Source organism: Prionailurus viverrinus, chromosome E1 (genome assembly GCF_022837055.1).
Source record: "Prionailurus viverrinus isolate Anna chromosome E1, UM_Priviv_1.0, whole genome shotgun sequence".
Taxonomy (NCBI): domain Eukaryota; kingdom Metazoa; phylum Chordata; class Mammalia; order Carnivora; family Felidae; genus Prionailurus; species Prionailurus viverrinus.
In genome coordinates, this window is record NC_062574.1 from 18,983,025 (window position 1) to 19,006,676 (window position 23,652).

General features: G+C 43.0%; 1 long non-coding RNA gene across 1 annotated transcript in view; it reads left to right on the forward strand.

Annotated features, from left to right (window-relative positions):
* The window catches only part of LOC125151577 (uncharacterized), a 52,853-nt gene that overhangs the window by 2,990 nt on the left and 26,211 nt on the right, over positions 1–23,652 (forward strand). The window contains exon 2 of the long non-coding RNA XR_007146869.1: positions 20,117–20,246. This is a non-coding gene — a long non-coding RNA (uncharacterized LOC125151577). The remainder of the gene's footprint in view (positions 1–20,116; positions 20,247–23,652) is intronic.

Sequence of the window (23,652 nt, forward strand, 5' to 3'; positions counted from 1 at the left end):
GCTTATAGGAAACTATTGTATTATATCTCAAAGAGTAAGCAGGAGGCCCCTTCTCTGGTGTTCTGCAGAGTTCCCTACTCTTGTTGCTGAGCCAGCCCAGCTCCATCTGCTACTTTCTCTTCTTACCCCCAAACTCCGGGCACTTACACGCAGGCTGTGTCCTTTAGCTCAGTCCTCGACCTTCAGGCGAAATCTGTGTAAAATGGAATATTCCATGCCATGATGGAGATTTTCCTCCTATCAATCATTTTTCTCTTCCTCTGATAGAACTTTGCATTTTTCTTTTTCTTTTTTTTTTAATTTTTTTTTTCCAACGTTTATTTATTTTTGGGACAGAGAGAGACAGAGCATGAACGGGGGAGGGGCAGAGAGAGGGAGACACAGAATCGGAAACAGGCTCCAGGCTCCGAGCCATCAGCCCAGAGCCCGACGCAGGGCTCAAACTCATGGACCGCGAGATCGTGACCTGGCTGAAGTCGGACGCTTAACCGACTGCGCCACCCAGGCACCCCACATTTTTATTTTTCTAAGTGTTTCTGCCTGTGACCATTCCAGACATTAGGAGGGGAAGAAAAGTACCCGTCACCAATTGCACAAAATGCAAGGATTTCTCTTCCTTGTCCCCCTCTCTATTCTCTTGTTTCTTGTTGGGGAAATTCTTCCTGAGTCCTCCTATTTCCAGTTGCCTGGCTTTGGGGACAGCCAGATTTTTAGTCTGCTGTTTCTCCCGTCTGGTGGAGGGCAATGACATCAGTTGGAATTTGAGACTTTTTCCATGGACCCCAGAGAGTCCTGCGGAGAGCTCCCAGGCTGTCTCCACTGCAGCCTCTGGCCCCTGTCTGACGGTCTTGCCCTTGTGTGATGGATTTGAATGCAGGATCTTCCTACGGATGCCTTGACTTGCTGGTTAACAGGTCAGGGCTTTTTTAGGTCAAGGAACTTCTGGCTGATCTTCAACACACTGCCACGTCCCTGATTTTATTCTCTTCCACGTCGTTTTACTTTCTGAATTTGTTTTTTCCTTTCTGTGAAATGAAAACTCTTGATATAATGGAAATGTTTCATTTTCTTGACTTGGATTTATAGGTTCCTTAGGGCCATGACCTCTCTATATCTTAGAAATATTTTTAGGACTTGGCACATGGTTGATATTCAGTAAATGTTTGTTGAACGGAATGAAATTGTATCTTTCATCTACCTTCCTCATAGGGTGTTGGAGATTAATTTAGAAAGCAGGTGTTCCTGTGAATGTCTTTAGAAAAATGAAGGGAAATCCAATTAGAAAGTTTGCTAGTAGGAAAGTTCAAAGGTTGAGGTAATTTTAGATGGAAACCAATAAAAAAACCTATTGTGTGAATTTGCTTATTAGTTTTACATGAGATAATAAGTGTAATGAAGAGATTGCCCCCAATACGTAGTTAGGAATCTTTAAGACTGAGCATTTATTTTTTGTTTGTTTTGTTTTTGTTTTTTTAATATTTATTTATTTATTTATTTATTTATTTATTTATTTTGAGAGAGAGAGAGAAAGAGTACACACACATGTGAGCAGGGGAGACGCAGAGAAAGAGGGGGAGAGAGAGTCTCAAGCAGGCTCTGTGCTGTCAGTGCAGAGCCCAAAGTGGGACTCGACCCCACAAACTGAGCAATTATGACCTCAGCTGAAATCAAGAGTCAGACGATTAACTGACCTGAGCCACCCAGCTGCCCAAAGACTAAGCATTTAAACAAATTTTCAGGGGCACAGAATCATTTTCAGACTCCCAGCTTCGAGGTGTATTGGTGATGAAACCGATGTCCAATTGTACAAATGACTCTCTCACATTCGGACAACTAGGTGGTGGGAAAATGGGGATGAGACCCAGTTCTGCCCATAAGAACCCAGCTCTTCTTCCAGGCGCCTCGGTGACTCCGTTGGTTGAGTGGAGTCCGACTCCTGATTTCAGCTCAGGTCATGATCTCAGGGTTGTGAGATCAATCCTGGAGTTGGGCTCTGCATTGAGTGTGGAACCTGCTTGGGATTCTCTCTCTCCCTCTCCCTCTCCCTCTGCCCCTCCCCTGCTCTCGAGCACTCTCTCTCTTTCTCTCAAAAAATAAAAATAAGTAAACTTTAAAAAATCTAAAAGAGCCCAGCACTTTTTCTCTTGCACTGTAGCTCTTTTAGCAGGGTGTAGTTATTGGTATACATTCCATCTCCCCCAAAAGTTAATGGAAGACAGAGGTCCTATCTTTTTTTCATGTTGCTCTTTTTTTTTTTTTCAACGTTTATTTATTTATTTATTTATTTATTTATTTATTTATTTATTTATGGTTCAGAGCATGAACGGGGGAGGGGCAGAGAGAGAGGGAGACACAGAATCGGAAACAGGCTCCAGGCTCTGAGCCATCAGCCCAGAGCCCGACGCAGGGCTCGAACTCACGGACCGCGAGATCGTGACCTGGCTGAAGTCGGACGCTTAACCGACTGTGCCACCCAGGTGCCCCTCATCTTGCTCTTTATAGAAGATAAAAGGTATAACACCTGGCAAATGTGGCTCCCAAATGGTAGATGCTCCGTGAACTCCCTTCAAATTAAATTCTTACCTGGTGAAATGTGATTCTTCTTGGCCGCATGTTCATTCTTTATGTATCTTTATTTATCGTTAAATATTTGTTTATTGTCTGGTATGTACCGAATACCATGCTAATATTTAAATGAGAGTTAAAATGAAGATCTCCATTTAGATTTGAGTCTATATTAAAATGTTACTGTGAGGTGTTAAATATCTCAGAAAGGAAAGGAAGTGAATTCTCAGCTGGTCTATTTCCTTTTTATAGGTTCATTTGCATTTCATAGAATTTTAGTGCTAAAGGGAACTTAAGGTTACTTAAGATCATGTTGTCAGGAAGTGACAAAGGACTAGAATGAATGTCATCGTCTCCCTCAAAATCCAATATTTTTTCTGTGACAAAGAATTCCTTTCTTTCTTTTGCATTTTGGTGGGTTTTCTTGTTTGTTTTGTTTTGTTTTTTGAGAGACAGTGCAGGGAGGGGGAGAGGGAAAGAGAGAATCTTAAGTAGGCTCCACACCCAGCTAGGAATGCAACACAGGGCTTGAACTCACAACCTTGAGATCAAGACCTCAGCGGATATCAAGAGTCAGATGCTTAGTGCTCGCTTCAGCAGCACACACACTTCTCTACAGAGAAGATAGCAAAAAAAAAAAAAAAAAAAAAAAAAAAATCAGAAGCTTAAGCATTGAGCCACCCAGGCATCTCTCTGTCTTGCATTTTTGGAATAACATAAGCATTAGTTGCACTTATGAGTGTTAATAAAACGGAGATCCACATTTCTTCTGCATTAGATGTCAAAATGCCTGAAGGAGGGGTATGGAGTGAATAGAAAAGGAACACAGAGCAATGGATTCTTAGCCAAAAGAACTCAAAATGCTGTAATTATGCCCTGCAAATTAGAGGATACAAGGATCCTTAGAACCCGCTTAAGCAAGCCCTGCTAGTTTCCAGGTGAAGATGCTGAGGCCCAGAGAGGTTAAAGAGACTTCATCAAAGTCATACAGTAATGTGCTACCAGAGGTAGTACTAGAATCCTGATATCCTAATTCCCAATCCACAAGGCCAGTATTTCCTAAATTTCAGTCATTTGCAAACTACATTTCAACTTGTCTGAATCCACCTACCATCTGTATTAGTACTTAATATTTTTGTCAATTTATTCTTTATAATTAAAATTTTTCTTGGGGAGCCTGGGTGGCTCAGTCGTTAAGCAACTGACTTCCGCTCAGATCATGATCTTGCAGTTCATAGGTTGGAGCCCCGCATCAGGCTCTGTGCTGACAGCTCAGGGCCTGGAGCCTGCTTTGGATTCTGTGTCTCTTTCTCTCTGTCTGTCCATCCCCTGCTCATGCTCTGTCTCTCTCTCTCTCTCTCTCTCTCTCAAAAATAAATAACAAAACATTGAACAAATTTTGAAAAATTCTAATATGAACTATGTTTTCATACTCCAATTTGTTTTAAAAAGAACATTTGTTTATTGCCTAAACTTATAGTAATCTGGATGTCAAAGATCAATCTTTTCTTGAGGTAAAATTAAATATGCCTCATGGAGTTGTTCCTATGGAAATTGGATGGCCAAAGGAAGATTTGAGGATTGAGAACCAAAAACTAATTCAAATGCTTAATTGTTCTAAGTGACACTATCACAAGATCCAAATAAATATGGAAGAGGGAGGAAAAGCTTTAGTTAAATTGAAAAAAAAAAAAAAAAGATGAACAGACAGGTCAGAGATTTTGGATGGCTACAATGCGTCTTTCCTTCCCATGGTATGACCTCCTCCCTAGGAGGCATTGCATTTGGAATATTAATACTTGTTGGTCTGATATTCTGTCTGTATGTCATTTGTAGAAGTCATTCATATGCCAGAAAAATAAGAAAATTTTGCTAGCCCAGATGTTCCAAATACCCTCCCTTTATTTGGGACCTCTGGATCAACCTCTGAACCTGTCGTGACTGCCGTACTTGTGACATCGTCCCCTTTCAGCAGGAAGCAGTAAAGATCGGTCATTGTCCCGATTCCTAATGGCAATTAGGAGTCACGTGTTCAAAGAGGGGAATATGATAAGAAAAGATGGGATTCAGTAGGCAAAGAGGGAAAGGTTAGTACCTGAGATCTCTGGGTGGAAAAACACACACACATATTTTGGAACAATGCTGGGAGCCTCTGACCACAGCAAACCCCCTTGGGCGTAAGACTCCTCTTAAGAAACAAATGTCTGTGCCTTGTGCCCAAAATAACCTATAAATGAAAATGGAATCAACTTAGAAGAGGAGGGATTGTGAGAATTGAGATGATTCATTTTCAGAAACACCAAATAAAAGCTATGCTGCCTCATTAAAATAGGTTTACAACCTATTGGAAATATGTACCACCACCCCCCCCCCCCCCCCACACACACACCATGGAGTCCCAAACCCTTAGACACTTCACTTCCTGGTTCTTCTTCCCCTCTCCGTTTCATGGGCTTATCTTTCCTAGGCTTTGCAATGAGCATGTGCCAAAGAACTGAAGTCTCTGTGTCACCTCAAGGAAGGTACATTTGTACCATTCAGACTACTTTGGGGCCTTACATGGGTGTAGGTGACTTCTGGGTAAGGCTGTAACTTCTGTAGTACTCAGCCAATGAGGAATCAGGGGAGGGACCTACACGCCAGGAGATACATTGTCTGCTGTACCTGCCCTGAGTGTGCCTATCCATCAGACACCTGCTCTTGCAAGAACATTGATTAAAGCCTCACTTCACTGGGGGGGGAAAAAAAGAAAGAAATTTTATTTGCCATTATCATAAATGGAAAGCCAGTATTGTTTGCTATAATTAGAAGATAAACATAAATATTAAAACTTTGGAAATATTTCTAAATTCTGCTTAATAACTCCTCTTGCTGAAGGTGCAGAACCTGAGGTTTATTCTCTTTTTATTTTCATTTCATATTTTCATTTTTTTTGTTATGCTTATTTATTTTTGAGAGAGACAGAATGGAACAGGGGAGGGTCAGAGAGAGAGGGAGACACAGAATCGAAGCAGGCTCTGAGCTGTCGGCACAGAGACCGACATGGGGCTTGAACTCACAAACCACAAGATCATGACCTGAGCTGAAGTTGGATGCTGAACCGACTGAGCCACCCAGGCACCCCTTTTTTTTTCTTATTTTTTTAAAGTTTATTTATTTAGTTTGAAAGGGAGAGAGTATGGGTGGGGAAGGGGCAGGGAGAGAGGGAGAATCCCAAGCAGGCTCCGCACTATTGGTACACAGCCTGATACTTACTGGGCTCCATCCCACAAACTGAGATCATTACCTGAACTGAATCAAGGAGCCAGAAGCTTAGCCGACTGAGCCATCCAGGTACCCCTATTCTCTTTTTAAAGAGAGGAATAAGCAAGTGTTAACGACCCAAGATGAGAATTATGTCTTGATATAATCAGAGACAATTAAAAGGGAATGACTTCCTCTCTATATATTTTGTCATTTTATTCCCACCTGAAATCATTTTGTGTACCACTGGCAATTCATAGCCACATTTTAGGAAACACCGCTTTATTCCATAGTAGCATCTACTGAAAAATGTGTTTTGATTCTGCGCTTTCATCCCTGGGTAACATGGTATTTTATAAATGTTAACTGGCTCTTACCTAATCTATGTCTTAAGGGCACAGACTGTTATTTCTTCATCCCACGGAAGAATGTTCTGAGTTCCAAAGAGGTTTTGAGAATTATCCCAGCATAGGGATAAGTATGGCTGAGCCAGGGGCAGATAAGTTAGGAGCTTAAATTCCTAATAGGATTTGGCCACTTTCCTCCCTGTAATGTGATCTGGGAACGTAAGGGTTGTGCAACCCAGGTTTGCTCCAGCTGTCAGACAAAGGACTAAGAAAGTGGGGAGAAGGCTAACTTTCATCAAACTCTGGCCCTTGCCAGGTTAGCTCACTTAATCCTCCTGACAAATGCATCCCCATTTCACAGAGAAACAGTTTCAAAGGTGCTAAATAACTTGGCAAATTCACATACAATAGGAGGCAGAGCTAGGATTCAAACGTCTATCTCTGACGTCATGAGATTATAAATTTGGAGACCTGGGTTCTAGGCTGATTTCACCACCAAATTGAAGCATTATACTGATCGACAGATCAAAGGATCCTGAGTCATTATCATCTCTACTTCCTTTTGTCTGGTCATGGGCTTCCTTTAGATTTCTTGTCACCTCACACAGAGGCACAAGTAGATTCATGTAGTAGGCCTCTCACTCCATCTCTTCTTTGCACAAGTACCTGCGGAAGTACCATTTGGCTCTTACTTTGTATTGTATCGTATGGTTACATTATTTGAGCAATGGCAAAATTTGAGAAATTGGTTTAAAAACTGAAATTCCGGGGGTGCCTGGGTGGCTCAGTCCAAATCTTTTTTTATTAAAAAAATTTTTTTAATGTTTATTTATTTTTGAGAGAGAGAGAGAGTGTGCATGCTAGTGGGGGAGGGGCAGAGAGAGAGAGAGAGAGAGAGAGGAGACACAGAATCCAAAGCAGGCTCCAAGCTGTCAGCACACAGCCCGATGCAGGGCTTGAACTCACCAACCACAAGACCATGACCTGAACCGAAGTCAGATGGTTAAGCAACTGAGCTACCCAGGCGCCCCCGCCCTTGTGTATTTCTTAGGGCTTCTCATGTTCTTTTCAGCTGGGAGTGCCCTCAGCCCGGTAGAGGACACAGCCGCATTGCTCAGTTTTGCTCCCTCGGGGCAGCAGCTCCTTCAGCAGCCTGGTGCCTTAGAGAGCAGCGGCATTTTCATTTTGCATTTCAGCAGGTCATTCATAGACACTGCCTTGTTCAGCCCCCATCCTGCAGTTCTCACACTGTCCAAGCTGTGGTCTGCCACCTCCATGGCCACTGGGTCATATTTTTTAACGTATAAGTTTTGTAGAGCATCTGGGGAATACTTTCTAATACTTTTGTAGAGCATCTGGGGAATACTTTCTAATACTTTCTAAGGGGCTCTGTCTTTCAATTTTATTTATTGAAACATAGCTAAAAGCTAATGGACTCATATCACATGAGGAACCAGCGAGTTGACATATCCCTCTTAGTTCTCAATGGCTTGTCTGATCCAATCATTGATTTGGTTGAGATTTCTTTTTCTTTGTTTTTGGAAAGAGAGAGAGTGAGAGCATAGGGGAGGGATAGAAGGAGAGAAGGAGAGAGAATCTCAAGCAGGCTCCATGCCCAGCACGGAACCCGACACGGGGCTTGATCTCACAACCCTGGGATCATGAACTGAGCCAGAATTAAGAATTGGATGTTCAACTGACTGAGCCACCCAGGCACCTCTCAATCATTGATTTTGGATAATTCACCTATCATTCATTTCACCCCCAACACAACCTATGTACACACACATACACACACACCTAATCATTTTCCTTTCTTTTCTTTTCTTTTCTTTTCTTTCCTTTTTTTTTTTTTTTTTTTTTGGTCAGTAAACATAAAGATAGTGGGTAGTAAAATTGCATTTAAGATGCGGGGACTCTCCCTCATATCGATGTCTTATAATATTTTAAAACTGGTAATTAGTCTGCCGTTGGAGAGATTCCAGTTTTATTGATATGGAATTTGAAAGCACAAAAATTATTTTCAAGTTAAAAAATATTTTAATGTTTATTTTGAGAGAGAGAAAGAGAGAGAGATGACAGAGCAGGAGCAGGGGATGGGCAGAGAGAGAAAGAGACACAGAATCCAAAGCAGGCTCCAGGCTCTGAGCTGTCTGCACAGAGCCCGACGCAGGGCCGAATTCATGAGCCGGGAGATCATGACCTAAGCTGAAGTCAGACGCCCAACTGATTGAGCCACCCAGGCGCCTCCGAAAGCACAAAAATTATTTCCAAGCCACAGAGCAAGGAATAATGGAAGTCCTTGAGTCAGCAACAGAGACAACAGTCAAAGTCTCTCATTGTTTGCCAAGCTCTTGACTTGCTCTCTTGGAAAAAGTGATTCCAAACCAAAAGTGGTTTCAAACAAACAACTCTAAAAGGGAGTGAAAGCTCAAGATACTCAGCCACAGAAAGGAATGAGATCTTGCCGTCTGCAACCACATGGATGGACCTAGAAGGTGTTATGCAAAGTGAAATAAGTCAGACGGAGAAAGACAAATACTGTAGGATTTCACTTATATGTGGAACCTAAAAAATAAACAAATGTATAAACAAACAATCAAAAAGCAGAAACAGTCCCATAGACAGAGAACAAACTGATGGTTGCCAGAAGGGAGGGTGGATACAGACAAAATAGGTGAAGGGGCATGAGAGATACAGACTTCCACTTATGGAATGAATGTCAACGGGATGAAAGGTACAGCATAGGGAATACAGTCAGTGCCAACATAACAGTGTTGTATGGTGACAGGTGGTAGTTACACTTGTGGTGAGCATAGCATAACATGTAGATTTGTTGAATCACTATGTTGTATACCTGAAACTAATGTAACATTGCATGTCAGCTATACTTAAAAAAAGAAAAAAGGGGAAAAAAGCTCAAGGTAAGTGAGAAGGAATTAACAGAGTATAGATAATGGGGCAACTGGGTGACTCAGTCAGTTGGGCGCCCGACTTCAGCTCAGGTCATGATCTCACATTTCTTGGTTTCAAGTCCCGCATAGGGCTCTGGGCTGACAGCTCAGAGCCTGGAGCTTGCTTTGGATTCTGTGTCTCCCTCTCTCTCTGCCCTTCCCCTGCTCACACTCTTCTCTCTCTCTCAAAAACAAATAAACGTTAAGAGAGAGAGAGAGAGAGGGAGAGAGAGAGAGCCTCCTGGGTGGCTCAGTTGGTTGAGTATCCGACTTCGGCTCAGGTTGTGATCTCACAGTTTGTGGGTTCGAGCCCTGCATCAGGCTCTGTGCTGACAGCTCAAAGCCTGGAGCCTGCGTCAGATTCTGTGTCTCCCTCTCCCTCTGCCCCTCCACTGCTCACACTTTGTCTTTTTCAAAAATAAATATTTTTAAAAGTTAAAAAAAAGAGAGAGCGTATATAGTTTCATAGAGGAACTTGTCTTCAGGCCCAGACAATTTCCAACCCAGGGTTCTAAAAGAATCTACAAATGTGATCATAAAGCCAGGGTAGAGACTCCTTGAGACGTCAGGAATAACAGGTGTTAACTGAATTTGTAATTGGTTGAGGAATTGTGCCCAAAGGGATTGACAAATGGAATGAAACCAAACTAGAGGAAACACTCTATGAGAGATTCCTTGAGGAATTAGAAATCAGGAAGATGAATGAATAGTCATCAGTCAGAAGGAAGTGCCATCTGGAACGTACATCATTAGGTCTGGAGAAGTGGCAGAGGTGAGGGCAAAAGATCAGAACTTGAAGTCTGAGGGCTGCCTGGGTGGCTCAGTGGGTTGAGCATCCAACTTCAGCTCAGGTCATGATCTCACGGTGCAGGAGTTCGAGCCCCGCGTCGGGCTCTCTGCTGACAGCTCAGAGCCTGGAGCCTGCTTGGAATTCTGCGTCCCCTTCTCTTTCTACTTCTTCCCCCTCATGCTCTGTCTCTTTCTCTCTCTCTCTCTCTCAAAAATAAACATTAAAAAAAAAAAAAAGAACTTGAAGTCTAGAATTTGTCTCTCTTGCTGACAATCTGCATGACTTAGGGTACAGAGCTTTCTGTGGCGGTCTTAGAGGTGCTTTGTGAATACAAGAGAAGATGTCTGTGAAATGCATTGTGTCTCTAAAAGGCAAAACTGTGTATGAAGGTAGGGGTAGTATTATATTTCTCATTTATCTCTCAGACTTCACTGAATTCATTAGATAGTTGCGTAGCTGAAATTACCAAATGATTTAAGGAATAAACTACAAATTATGGAGCAACAGGCAGTTCTAGAGTGGGTATGAGTGAATTGGGAAGATAACACCTAACTATTTCATTGCTTTGTAATAGGACTAGCAACACTGCGGGAATATATAATTTGTTTTCCTTCTGCCAAAATAGAACCACTCCCCCAGAACTTTTCCTTAGGTCTTTCTTGTTGTTTTCCTCCAAACCTTATCTTTTTTTTTTCCTTTTTGAAACCTCTCATCCGTCTACTTCTTTGGGGCAGGGCATTGTTTAAGGACTAACTACCTAACACTCTCTCGCCGTAGCCTTGCTTAAGTGAGTCAAAATATTCTCAAATCATATTGCTGTATAGGAACTTGGAAGGAAAATAACAAATGCTCACAGAAAGTAGGGGATGTAGAAGAACTGGACAGATTTGAAATCCAGATAGCTGAGTCACAGAAAAGAAATGAATGAGGCTAACATACAAATCAAGCCATGTGAGGAATCAGTTTTCCTTAAGTGAAAATCATGGTTTATGGCCATTCTATACCAGTCCCAGAACCCAAGACTCCTCCAGTCTGTGAAACATAGCCCTGAAAGGAGCTGCTTCAATGTGTTCTCTTGTTTCAATAACTTCTTAGGTTTGGATTCATTCAGGATATTACATACAGATAAGAGAAGACAGATGTAAGGAGGAGAGAGAAGCCCAAGAATATGTTGCTAAGATTTTCTTTTTTGTTGCAAGTGGCCCTTACTGATGGTAGAGCTCATTTTCTTATCTCTTTAAATTGTACTGTTTCATATTCCTCCCCAAACTTGACCTTCCTTTCAACTTGCATTGGAGTCCCTCCAGAACAAAATTCTATTGTCCAACTCAAAGGATAACTTTTCCTATTTCCTTTCTTCTTGCCTGCCCTATCATACATAGGTGGTATGGGTTTTGCTTTTTATTAAAACTTTCTTGTACCTGATATTTATTTTTATCAAAACAGTCCATGCAACTAGTTTAGGGAGGCAAATAATGCTTAAAAAAAAAATAAGCTTATGCCAAAAGCAACAGCTTCTAGATGCCTCAGCAGGTTAAATTGAACTCTTCTGGCTTCTGACATTTATCTCCATATGTCTAAGAAGTATGTGTATAGTATCTCTTTTCATTTTGTCACTTGGCAATTTTTATAAGTTAGGCAATTGTGAATAGCTTAGAGATGTGAACAAGCTGTTCATCTGATCAAGTTTATTGTTCTTCAGAATTCAGGTATTGAGTTTGGTTAGCCTTCAAAGCACAACGTTGACATAACCAAACTATGATACATTATCCTGAATGGTAAAGTTTTTGGAAGAACAAACCCAAAGAAGATAAGGCATTTACCCAACTATAAAATCCATGTAATACAGTCAGGATTCAATCACAGATGCAGAACCCACTAGGAGGTGTGTGTTTGTGTGTGTGTGTGTGTGTGTGTGTGTGTGTGTGGTGTATATCATATCCTATATATCATATCTAATATTACACAGTTGTGGGAACTGTTTAAGCTGCCTCTGTAAGGCTACTGTCTTCATACCTAATCCTGGAGCTTGAAGACTTCAGAGAAGGCAGTCTGGAAGGGAAGATATGTGTAAAGTACAGAAAAGCAGCTATAAACTGGAACCTACAGCTATGATCTAGAACTTGGGAGGATAGACTTGAAACCATGTCAATTCTCACTGCCTCTTACCTTGATGGTATAGATCCTACAGGAGAGGCTGTCCTCCTTCATCATATATCTAGCCCGGGAGTTGGAAAAGCTGGAGAAGGATTTAGGGGAAGGTGGAGCAGTGGTAGGTCCCTTGCCAGTGAAGTAAGGCAATAGATAAGCAATGATATGAGCTACAAAATGGCTGCTGGTTCCCTTCCAAGCCCCACTTGTGCATAAGAATGTTGTGGCCCACCTTAGGCGGAAACATGCAGGGAGGGAATTCTGGGAAATGTAGTTCAGTGCACATTATAAAGCAACCACAGTGGGCTCCATATCAATTTGGCACATGTATATATACATTTTTTTTTCTTCTGCAAATAAACAGTTAAGGATTCAAGTGCCCATTCTGCCCCCTTAGCAAGAGAACAATAGAAAGCACCTAATGTTTCTGGGGCCATGTGCCCTTCAGGAAGAATTATTTGTAAGAGAAAAAAAGAATAATGGCATTTAATCCCTGGAAATTACCTAGAAGTCCATCATCAAGGATATTTGGCCAGCTCCTTTTTCTACTGCCCAAATATAACTGCTGGATAAACCAAGGTTTCTGAAATTGTGTTCCCCAGAAAGCAACAAAACATGGCAGAGCTAGGCTTTTAACTCAGAGCCCTTTCGTTTCCAATCATCTTATTTTAAAGAAAACAAACAAAAAGCTTACAAATGAGTCATCTCTGTAGTCTTGGCACTTACTTGAATTTTGTTTTTACCTTTCTTTAAAGTAGGTAGGCTCAAGTTTCTCTCTCATCATCGCAGTGGAATCTAAAAATTGCTTTTTATATTGTTCAACAAGCAAGAACAATGCAGGCTGTTCAGCAGAGGGTAAATTTTTAGTACTAAGGAAAGTGCTGTCATGGAGCCAAATATTTTAAGGTTTTTACGTGAGCAAACCATTTCCATTTAGTATAACTCTTTTTTCATGGAGAGTTATATAAAAGGTCAGACACTATCTAAATTTTAGCCATAAATTATAAAAAATTATAATTTTTCCCCTAAGCTATCCATAGATGAAATTGATCGTTCTTGCCACTGTAATGACATGGCATATAAGCAACCGACCTAAAACAAACAAAAGAAAACATAACACCCACAACAACTGTCTGTTTCTCCCCAGCCTTCTCCATGTGATAGTCATAAAAAGCTCCACTAAGAGAAAACTCTTCAGAAATAAATTATGCCTTTGTAAAACAGAACTTAGCTGAAGTTGATCACATCAAACAAAGAATAAGCAAAACTGTAACCTGTATAATGTTTATTTCGTTTTTGAGAGAAAGAGGGAGACAGTGAGTGGGGGAGGAGCAGAGAAGACAGGATCGGAAGCAGGCTTCAGGTTCTGAGCTGTCAGCACAGAGCCCAATGCGGGGCTTGAACTCACGAACTGTGAGACCACAACCTGAGCTGAAGTCGGCATTTAACCAACTGAGCCACCCAGGCACCACAAAGCTGTAAACTGTATAAAGGAAATCCATCTAACTTATAAAATGGTTCTCTCCCAGTCTGGTACTTTGTATGAAAACTGGATAACAAAGAATTATAGTAATTGTGTCACAAAGGCAGAGACAGATGTTTAAATTTCAGGAAGTTTTAAAAATAGATTTCCAGTGTTTATGCTGTTGACAAACAGGATCTCACCGATCCTTTCTCTGGCTCCTAAGATGTGCCCCCATTTTTCTTGCCTTCCCGGTTTGTTTGGGTTGTTTTAGTGGGGGTGGGGGTGTTCTGGCAGGGCTCAGCCACATGGCTCAGTTTCTCAGTGAGTTCATCTTCCTGTGTTAATGTATTACTCGATCATTCTATGTCAGTGAACTCTGCTTCTGCAGACCCTTATCTCTGAGTCTTTCTACTTTTTGTAATGAATACCATTAGGGATTCATCAGTCCTGGGGGGCAGGGACAGATTCCTCACACCGTTTCTCTAACTGTCCTGTGTAGGTTTTCTAGCCTCAGCAATACCTTCCTCTAGAACCGGTGTCTTCAGTGATGACTGTCTGGCTCAATCAATGGAGTGCATGACTCTTGATCTCAGGATTGTGAGTTCGAGCCCCATGTGGGGGTGTGGAGATTACTTAAAGAATAAAATCTTTAGGGGTACCTGGGTGGTTCAGTCGGTTAAGTGTCTGACTTTGGCTCAGGTCATGATCTCGCAGTGTATGGATTCTAGTTTGCGTCGGGCTCTGTGCTGACAGCTCAGAGCCTGGAGCCTGCTTTGGATTCTGCATCTTCCTCTCTCTCTGCCCCTCCCCTGCTCATGCTCTGTCCCTCTCTTTCTCTCAAAAATAAATAAACATTAAAAAAAATTTTTTTTTTTTAAATTTTTTTTTCAACGTTTATTTATTTTTGGGACAGAGAGAGACAGAGCATGAACGGGGGAGGGGCAGAGAGAGAGGGAGACACAGAATGGGCAACAGGCTCCAGGCTCTGAGCCATCAGCCCAGAGCCCGACGCGGGGCTCGAACTCACGGACCGCGAGATCATGACCTGGCTGAAGTCGGACGCTTAACCGACTGCGCCACCCAGGCGCCCCCAAAAAAAATTTTTTTTAAACAAAATAAAATCTTAAAACAAAAAAAGGAACCAGTGTCTTCGATTATCCATGTACTGTTCACCTTATGGAACATGAGGAACGTTAACTGCATACCGATACTGGACTCCTAGATTTAAAGAGCTCACCCTTCTGGGGCACCTGGGGGGTTCAGTCGGTTAAGTGTCTGACTCTTGATTTCGGCTCAGGTCATGATCTCAGGGTTGTGGTATCGAGACCCACATCCAGCTCTGTGCTGAGTGTAGATTCTCTTAAGATTCTCTCTCTCTGTCTCTCTCTTTCTCTTTCTGCACCCCCCCACTCTCTCTCTCATTCTCTCTCTCTCTCTCTCTCCCTCCCTTTGCCCCTCCACCACTCTCTCATTCTCTCTCTCTCTCTCTCAAAAAAAAAAAAAAAAGTAGTCCCATTTATTTGGGGATGGGAAGAGAAAAGAACAGCAGCAGGTGCTTATGGAAAACCTCCAAATTCTATGATAGCCAGAATTTCCATTCATCCCTACTTGGGGTGGGGGTGGCGGGGAGAGGGGAGGCAAAAGAGTAGCAAACACTTTTATGCATACGTTCCTGAGTTGTTTCATTGTACTCACCAAAACCAACTCTGTTTAAAATTCTTATCCAGGATGCCATGAACCAGCACATTGTTTTCTTTTTAATATGTGGTACCTGCTTGCTTTCACATACGTGGTGCGTCGTATGCCTGCTGTGTTTCATCATGACACAGGGACATGTTTCTCTTTAGACTTTCTAAGCTGACCTGTCTTTTCTTTTTTTAATTTTTTCTTTTAATGTTTATTTATTTTTGAGAGACAGAGCATTAGTGGGGGAGGAGCAGAGAGAGAGAGACACACACACAGAATCAGAAGCAGGCTCCAGGCTCTGAGCCGTCAGCACAGAGCCCGACGCGGGGCTCGAACTCACGAACCGTGAGATCATGACCTGAGCTGAAGTCGGACGCTTAACCGACTGAGCCACCCAGGCGCCCCTGACCTGTCTTCAAATGCAAGACGTGCTTCTTTAGAAGAGCATGCTGTGTAATTGCGTTTAAATATTTACACTGGCACCCTTAAAATGTGGTACTGTCTTTAGGGGCTTTGTTAACAGAGGCTTAGAAAAACAAGGCAAGATGATAATAGTTCTCACTCCCTAGCGTTGCTCACTCCCTTGCTCTGATGAATGAAAGTTTCAATGTATGCAGCAAGGAGTAGTCACCAAGGTGAGCAAGCCTGGGTGTCGATTTTCGTAAATTATTTGGCTTTAGACAGTTGGAGGAGGAGGCCACTTTTCCCAACTCCATTACTGCTTTACTCACCAACCAGCTGAGTCCCCAAGCCAAGAAACTGCTGGCTAGAGACTGCCTCTATTTGCTACAGTCTTCCCGGTGGACACTGTTAGCAGCTAGGAATGAAGGTTTGGTTTTTTTTTTTAATTTGTATTAAAAAATTGTTTCTTCAATGTTTATTTATTTTAGAGGGGGGGGGCGCGGAGCACGAGTGGGGGTGGGGCAGAGAGAGAGGGAGACACAGAGTCTGAAGCAGGCTCCAGGCTCTGAGCTGTCAGAGTCAGATGCGGGGCTCAAATTCCCAAATCCTGAGATCATGACCTGAGCCGAAGTCAGACACTTAACCAACTGAGGCAAAAAGTATCCCTGAGGTTATCCTTATCCTTACCAACTGCCTCAAGTAGTGGCTAAAGGATAAGGCTAAAGAAATTAAAAAAAGGATGAAGCCACTAATTTGACACCCTCTCCTGAAAATTTAACAGCCCAGCTTCCTCAGCTGACAGCAGTTTAACCAGCAAGAGGATATTACTTTACAAAGTTGTTTGTGTTAGACCAGTGGGAATAGAAGTATCAGGTGATGCCTCTGTAGTTCTTTCTGAATGAGGTAATTAGTATTTTTCTTTTTGTTTCTTTCATGGCTCTGGTGAATCCTCAACATGTAATCCCAAGAGGTAAAGCCAGATAGGGCTGAAAGAAATGCTTCTGGGGTGCTTGGGTGGCTCAGTTAGTTAGGCATCTGACTCTTGGTCTCAGCTCAGGTCTTGATCTCAGGGTGGTGAGTTCAAGCCCTGTGCTGGTTTCTACTTAAGAAAACAAAAGAAAAGTTGGCTAACATTAACAACTCAGGCAACAACAGATGTTGGCAAGGATGCGGAGAAAGATCTCTTTTGCACTGCTGGTGGGAATGCAAGCTGTTTCAGCCACTCTGGAAAACAGTATGGAGGTTCCTCAAAAAACTAAAAATAGAACTACCCTACGACCCAGCAGTTGCACTACTAGGCATTTATCCAAGGGATACAGGTGTGCTGTTTCGAAGGGACACATGCCCCCCCCCATGTTTATAGCAGCACTATCAACAATAGCCAAAGTATGGAAAGAGCCCAAATGTCCATCGATGGATGAATGGATAAAGAAGATGTGGTGCGTATATATATATATACACAATGGAGTATTACTCAGCAATCAAAAAGAATGAAATCTTGCCATTTCCAACAATGTGGATGGAACTGGAGGGTATTATGCTAAGTGAAATTAGTCAGAGAAAGACAAAAATCCTATGACTTCACTCATATGAGGACTTTAAGAGACAAAACAGATGAACATAAGGGAAGGGAAATAAAAATAATATAAAAACAGGGAGGGGGACAAAACAGAAGAGATTCATAAATATGGAGAACAAACTGAGGGTTACGGGAGGGGTTGTGGGAGGGGGGATGGGCTAAATGGGGAAGGGGCACTAAGGAATCTACTCCTGAAATCATTGTTGCACCATATGCTAACTAATTTGGATGTAAATTAAAAAAAATAAAAAATAAAACAAGTTTAAAAAAAAAAAGGAGAAAAAAAAAAGATAGCTTCTCCGTGATCTCAATCAGAGTATCAGGAATCTTCCTAGTCCAGTGGGATCTTTTCTGGGTGTTCAGTTGGCCCTTTCTCCGCTTTGTGGTTTGAGTTTCAGCAGAATTCAAAATGGCTAATGGTAAAGTGGAGGAGAACCCTAGAAGGGCCAACGCAAAGGTGGATGCCTGTTGTGGAAGGTTGGCTAGCAGTTTCCAGGCCATGATGTTCACCGGTATCTGAAATTCCCTGATGACCAGCCTTGGGTGTGCAGAAACAGCTTCTGTCAAGCCAACCAGGAGTGCCTCAGCACAGAGACTCTTGAAGGGGCTGGAAACACATATCAAAACACTTCAGCTGAAAAAATGTGCTGTGCACAGAGAGTCAGGATTCTCATCAAGGCCATAACTGCCCATGGTGGTGTAATTTGACACAGATCTCTAACTGGGAAGAACAACAGGAAAACTGTCCAAAATATGCTTTGATTTCTTGTTACCTCATGATCAAGATGGTTCTTTTACTTACGTGTCTGGTACCCAGCTGGGATGGCTGGAACAGCTCGGGGCTGGGCAGTAGCACCATCTCCTTTGGGGGCCTAGCTTGGGCTTCCTCACCACATGGCTGTCTCAGGGGAGTTAAGTTGCTTACAGGGTGGCTGACTTTCCCTGGAGGGTGCCTTGCAAGAGAGCCAGGTGGAAATGCAAAGCTTCTTATACCTGTCCTTGAAAGTTTCAGAATTTCACTTCTGCCAAATTCTATTGTTCAAGAAGTCAGGAAGGCCAGCCCAGATTTAAGGGGAGGGGGAATTCGACAATACCTCTTGAAGGGGGAGGTCATGCCATCTTTGAAAAACCCAATCTGCCATACCTCAGAACTCTAAAATTTTCTAAGAACTTTTTTCTTTTCTTTTCTTTTCTTTTCTCTTTTCTTTTCTTTTCTTTTCTTTTCTCTTTTCTTTTCTTTTCTTTTCTCTCCTTATTCTCTTCTCTTCCTCTTCCCTTCCCTTCCTTTCTTTTCTCTTTAAAAAAAATTTTTTTAATGTTTATTTATTTCTGAGACAGAGAAAGACAGAGCATGAGTAGGGGAGGGGCAGAGAGAGAGAGACACACAGAATCCAAAACAGGCTCCAGGCTCTGAGCTGTCAGCACAGAGCCCAACGGGGGGCTTGAACTCACAAACCATGAGATCGTGACCTGAGCTGAAGTCGGTCGCTCAACCGACTGAGCCACCCAGGCGCCCTTCCTTTCTCTTCTCTTAAGTGGAGCCCCAACTCAGGGCTTGAACTCAACAATAAGATCAAGAACTGAGTTGTGATCAAGAGTCAGATGCTTAACTGACTGAGCCACCTGTAACAACTTTCTAGTATTGGTAATTCTAGTGTGCTGTATTTTTGTAGGAAAAAAACCTAAATTTTGCTCTTGGTAAGTTTATTTGGCAAGTTGGAAATTTATTACTTTGCAAAGAACAAAATGTCTATATTTGAGTTTTAGCCATATTTAAGTGTTACAGTGATTTTGAAGAAGCTAGTGACTCCAAAGTAGTAGACTTTGATTAAGTTGACTTTTATTTTATTTGAAAGAGAGAGAGAGGGAGGGTGCAAGTGATCAAAGGACAGAGAGATTGGGAGAGAGAGAGAGAGAGAGAGAGAGAGAGAGAGAATCCTATGAGGGCAGAGAAGTGGGAGGGAGAGAGAGAAGCGGGGCTTGTGCCCACCTGATGTAGGACTAGAACTCACGACTGTGCTATCATAACCTGAGCTGAAGTCAGATACTTAACCAACTGAGCCACGTAGGTGCCCTGATTGAGTTGATTTTTAAAACAAAACAAACACCTTTTGGATTTTCAATGTGACATAGACATTATAGTAATAAATGCTTTTCTACAGATTATTTTTATTCAAGAGGATAAATTCAATGAATGTAATAGTCAACATTTTATAAAGAGATGAAAACAGGATAAGTACAGATAAAACAATACCCAGAAAATCCCCTTCTTCTTTTCCTTCCTCTTCCTCTTCTTCTTTCTCCTCCTCCCCCCCTCCTCCTCCTCGTCCTCCTCCACCTTCTTCTTGCTCTTTTTCTTCTTCTTCCTCCTCTTCTTCCTCGTCTCCTTCTTCCAGAAAATCCTAATCTAAGACTAATTAGACACAACTGCAAGGTCTTAATGATAAGACCCAATGAATTCAACCTCCATTGTTGAACTTGGAGGAATCAGCCCAAGAGAAACCTAAGTCATTACAGCCAACCTCCTTCACATCATCTTTTGGGATCCAGTCAGCAGAATGGGACTTGCATCTAGAAATAAACCCAGTCACCAGCACAGAAAAAGTCCATGAGTAGGGGTGGACCAGTGGGAAAGAGGGGAAGACCTGCATAAGAGCACAGATAAAGAAGGTTTAGTCTGGAGGATAGTCATCATATTAGCAGAATCTCCAAGGAAGCAGGCAATGCAAGACAGTAGGACTCCTGGGTGGGACGTAATAGGGGAGGCATCAAGGAGTCTCCAGATAGCACAGACACCATGAAGGCCCAAGATTCAGGGGCAATGCTCAGATTGCCAAGAGAGACTAGACTTGCAAAAGCAAAGGACGTCTAGTTACTTGAAACAAAACAAGATTAATGCCAGTTACATATCAGTCATGTTCTCTCCTGTCTAAGGTTATGACCAGTCGTGGGAGCAGAGGTGGAGCTGAAGTGGAAATCAGCTGATCAGATGTGAGGGTCCCAGGAGGCCTGTCCAGGACAGGAACTAAGCATGTTTGGCCAGAAACAACACAGTGACTCCCAGGTGAGTATGTCCCAGAATCACCTAACCGGGTTGTTTAAAAGTCATATTGTGGGCTCTACCCCTAGTGACCCGGGGTCAGCATAGTGGGGTGTGCACCTCAGGATTCTGCATCTTTACAACCCTCCCAAGTGACTCCTTCAGGCCACATTTTCAGAACGACAGGAAGCACAATCCTTTCCACTTAGTTGCAGGCTCAGAGATGACGAGGGCAACTGCTTGAAGGTTTTAGCTCACAGATGGAACTTCTAGAATTTGAGAGGACTTCAGAGGCCCTTCGACATAATGGGGCTTCGTGAATAATTCGTCAGAAATGACCTGAGCTGAAGTCAGATAACCTGGGCCCCTGGGTGGCTCAGTCAGTTGGGCCTCCGACTCTGGCTCAAGTCATGATCTCGAAGTTTATGAATTCAAGCCCCATGTCGGGCTCTGTGCTGACAGCTCAGAGCTGGGAGCCTGCTTCATATTCTGTGTCTCCTTCTCTGTCTGCCCCTCCCCCACTCACACTGTCTCTCTCTCTCTCTCTCTCTCTCTCTCTCTCTCTCTCTCTGAAAAATAAATAGCCATTTAAAAAAAGAAAAAAAAAACGACCTTATCTCACAAATTTTGCGTTTCCACATCTGCAGCAGGGCTATAACTGCCACATCAGAGGTTTGAAATGTAACTGGGAACATTTTGCATCATTTAAAAATGTGAAGCATTTGAGAAGTTTCCCAGCCTGATTTCAAAAGCCACACATTTGAAAATAAAAATGCTTTTTCCCCCTTAAACTAACTCTTGTTGATGGCAGAAAGTTAAAAATTTAGATAAGGAAAAATAATATTTTTAAACATCCGTAGTCCCACTACCCAGAGATAACCACAATTAACCTCCTAGTGTATATATTTCCAGCCTTTGCCTAGACAAATATACTCGTATATGGGCTTGTTTTTCTCCCCTTTGTTTTTTTTTTTTTAATTTTTTTTTAACGTTTATTTCTTTTTGAGACAGAGAGAGACAGAGCATGAACGGGGGAGGGTCAGAGAGAGAGGGAGACACAGAATCTGAAACAGGCTCCAGGCTCTGAGCTGTCAGCACAGAGCCCGACGTGGGGCTCAAACTCACGGACCGCGAGATCATGACCTGAGCCGAAGTCGGCCGCTCAACCAACTGAGCCACCCGGGCGCCCCTAATTTTTTAAATGTTTATTTAGTTTTGAGCGAGCGAGAGAGAGAGAGACAGAGAGAGAGAGAGAGAGAGCATGCACATGAGCGAGTGGGGGAGGGGCAGACAGATGGAGACACAGAATCGGAAGCAGGCTCCAGGTTCTGAGCTGTCAGCACAGAGCCCGACGAGGGGCTCGAACTCACAAACCGTGAGATCATGACCTGAACCGAAGTCAGATTCTCAGGATGCTCAGGATGCTCAACCAACTGAGCCACCCAGGTGCCCCTCCCATAAATGGGATGATACTGTACACGCCTCAGTAGTGGTGGTTGTTTTTAAAGACTTTGTTTTAGGACCAGGCTCTGATGTCATTCTCTGTGCCTCCTAGACCCTCTGGTATTCCATTTCTACTTCCCTCAGCATTTCGGCTTTGTTCTTTTTTTTTTTTTAAGCTTATTTATTGGGGTGCTTAGGTGGCTCAGTTGGTTAAATATCTGACTCTTGATTTTGACTCAGGTCATGATCTCAGGGTTTGTGGGATTGAGTCTAGGGTTGGGCTCTGTGCTGACAACATGGGGCCTGCTTAGGATCCTCTCTCTCTCTTTCTCTCTCTCTCCCCCTCTGTTCCTCTCCTGCTCATGTTTATGCTCTCTCCCTCTCTCAAAATAAATAAATAAACTTAAAATGTAAGCTTCTTCTTAAAAAAAAAAAAAAGAATTGCCAGAAGGAAGTGTAAGTGAAGAGGGAAACTCCACAGCCCGAGGAGCAAAAATGCAGACACGCAGGCTTAGCATCCAGTGGGAAATAGACATAAGAGGGAGTTCACTGATTTGTGCTTTCAGTGCATATTTATTGACCACCTCTTGTGGCCCTGAAACTTATTCTAGGTACTGGCAATATAGCAGCAAATCTCTGCTGTCATGAAGTTTTCATTGTACTGGACAGAGATAGGAAATAAACGCGTGAGAAAGAGACACACGGAGATTCTAGATGGTGACACATTTAATGAAAAAATAAAACACGGTGAGGTGATAGAAAGTGGCTTCAGCAGGGAGCAGGCCGCTTTAGACAGGTCACAAGAGGCTTAACGATAGAAGTAGGATTTGAGTCGATATAAGGAGGAGTCTAGGCAGCTGGACTAGCTTCCACAAAGGCTCTGGGGCAGGAGGGAGCTCAGGGTATTTGAGGAAGAGAAGGAAAGCCCATTGTGGATGGAGTGAAGCCAGCAAGGAGAGCTAAAGCAGGTGATATGGGAGAGCTCGGCAGGGGCCTGACCACACGGGGCTTATAGACCAGGGTGAGGGCTTCAGTTCCTGCTAGGGATGACAGGAAGACAGGAAGACATTGGAATATTAAGGGGAGGTTTCCATTTTTATTTTTACTTTCATTTTTTTTTTATTTGAGAGAGAGAGAGGGCGTGAGTGGGGGAGAGGGAAGGAGGGAGGGAGAGAGAGAGAGAGGGGGAGAGAGAGAGAGAATCTTAAGCAGGCTCCATGCTCAGTGTAGATCCCGCAACCCTGGGATCATGAACTGAGCCGAATTCGAGAGTCAGATGCTCAACTGCCTGAGCCACCCAGGCACCCTGGGAGGTTTCCATTTTTAAAAGTTCCTGCTGGTTATTATTGTGAACATGGAGTGTAGGAGGGCATGAACGGCAGCAGGGAGGCTGATAGGAGATCACAGCAGTAAGTAGAGAAGTAACATTTTGGGATATGTGTGACAGTAGGAGCTGAAAAAAATAAAGAACAAGTTGGACAAGCATTTAGATGTGTAGACTGTGGACAAAGCGAGGTCACGTGACACAGAGGCTCGTGAACCAGCTTAAAACAACCCCGGGCAGCCCACGAGGCTTGAGGTACCCGAGGGATCCTGTTGCCCTCAGTGCCCAGAGGCCCACATGCTGTAGGGGGGGAACCCCTGCACAATTTTCTGTCTCCATTCATGTCACCTGAGCATCCAAACAATGGGCCTATGCCCTGATGTTTCAGACTTCTTAGGGGCAACAGCTCTTTCAGTATCTTCTAGAAGTCCCTCTCTCCCCAGCGCTCAGATCAACACTGCACTAAGGGGGTGGCTCAGTCAGTTAAGCATCCGACTCTTGATTTCTGCTCAGGTCATGATTTCACGGTTCGTGGGTTCGAGCCCCACATCAGGCTCTGCACTGCCTGAGGAGCCTGCTTGGGATCCTCTCTCTCGCTTGCTCTCTACTCCTCCCCTCCCCTGCTCACTCTCTCTCTCTCTCAAAATAAATAAACTGGAAAAA